A 2,128-nucleotide genomic window follows, 5' to 3' on the forward strand; every position below is an offset into this window, starting at 1 on the left:
TTTTTTCCCGATCAACCTATTTTATACAATTCTGATTACAGAGTTTCATTTATTTTATCATACAAATTTTCTGAAAAGTCTTAAAAAATTAGTGACCATGCTATAAAAATGGTTGACTCTATACACAACATTTTCATAACAATTTCATATTTGATGAGCTGGTTTATAATTATAGAGAACCTGTTTCTTAATTCAACTTAATTTGCTGCAATCCAAAAGAATTCATTGAGCAACTGCCCCAAGGTACCAATTGTGGGGATTTAAAAGGATATAAGATTTATTTACTCTCTCAATTAGATTATAATTTTGTGGAGGAGTTAATATTTACAAATATGAAACTATCAAAGACTTAAGAGTTGTATTAAAGTTGCCCCAAATTTGTGTAACCCCCATAGACAGCTACCTAGATGTCCCTGACTCTTTGGTACCCCTTTCCTTTAATACTTCAATAACTTTGCTTCTTTCCACATACTGTAAAAATCCCACTCCAATAGCCGAGAATTATGGGCAAGGTGTTTTTCCCAGTTTCCTCCTGCTGCAGTTTCTGATCCTCCTCCTGAACAATTCACGCCCGCATCTCACCTCTGCACCTGCTGCCTTAGGTCTGCACAGCTTTGCTCCTCACTGGCCACAGCTGATTCCTTCACTCTTCCAGCATACCACTGACACGGGTCAGCTGTGTGTAACAGAGTTTTACTGAGGATTTGGGAGAGTGGAAAGTGAGTTTACAACATAGGACAGCCATTAACTTAGAACTAACTGTTTGTGTTCTTCAGCCATTCCCAGGCGTGGGTAACTTATTGTCCACGCTTCCCTAGAGCCGTACACTTAGCCACATTTTCTCAGGACCCCCTTGCATCTCTACCTCTCAGTCTTTCTAAACTTCCCACCGTGTCTTACACAGAATTCCACATAATCCCTACTTTTTTCTTTTTCTTTTCTTTCTTTTTTTTTTTTTTGAGAAGTTTTATTATTAAAAGGGAGCAGATATATGTCAGTAGTTGGAGGATATCAGATCAGGAGAAAAAATTCTATTCCTTTGTTATTGTATTTATTCATTTACTTATGTTGGTGGCTGGCTGTTTCTGTTTGTTTTTGTTTTTATTTATTTTTATTGAAACATAATTATCCATATTTGTGGGGTACAGAGTCAAATNATTTCTTTGTGACAAGGACATTCGATCTTCTCTCTTGTAGCCATTTGATAACATGCAGTAAATTAATGTTAATTACAGATGCCTAGCTCCCTGCACACCAGTAGAACTTATTGTTCCTAACTAGCTGTTTCGGGTCCATTAACCAATTTCTCACTATCCTCCCTCTCCCCTCCACCTTTCCCACCTCTGATAATTACAGTTCTGTTCTCTCCTTCTGATATGACAACTTACACAGTCCCTATCTTCTACTCAAGGTCAATTCGGCACTCTTTCTCTAATTCATGTTCCAGGGAACCCTCACTATTTCCAAGGGACCCATCAAGTTATTTTCCTAAAAAAAATCATCTCACCTTATAGAAAATGCCACGTGCCTAGTATGTGAAAGTGTTTGTAGTCAGTTCTTGCTTTGAATAGAGTTTTCTAAAATTGTTATTATCATATTACATGAACAAGTGAGAGTCGGTAAGAGAAAGTTCTCTGGAGATTGGATTTGTCAACCAGGCTTCATGGAAGAAAATAGAATTGGCCCATAGAAGAAGGTCATTAGTATTTGAGTAGATTGAAAGGAGATAGGAAGATATTTCTTTATAGCAGAACATAAATAAGGGGTGAGATATTAAATTGTGCCTGGTTTATGTGGGAGAGGGAGAGGACAGTTGCTTGACCAGGACAGAGACATGGTGAGTAGTACCATATGAGCTCAGAGAAATAGCTTCATTTATAGAATAACTAGAGAGAAGGAAGAGCTTAAACTTGGGAATAACAGAATACAAGAAATAGAGGCTTTGTAGGATTCTATAACAGGAGTGTGACATGGTAAAAGAACTATCTGGAGAAGATTAATCTGGTGATAGAACAGAGATGTGCTGATGGAATAAAAGGCTGGGGCAGGGGCCGGCCCGGTGGCGCATGCTACAGTGCGCCGCTTGGGAGTGCAGCGGCCCTCCCGCCGAGGGTTCGGATCCCACATA

Source organism: Galeopterus variegatus, unplaced genomic scaffold, assembly GCF_000696425.1.
Source record: "Galeopterus variegatus unplaced genomic scaffold, G_variegatus-3.0.2 Scaffold2603, whole genome shotgun sequence".
In the NCBI taxonomy this organism is placed as follows: domain Eukaryota; kingdom Metazoa; phylum Chordata; class Mammalia; order Dermoptera; family Cynocephalidae; genus Galeopterus; species Galeopterus variegatus.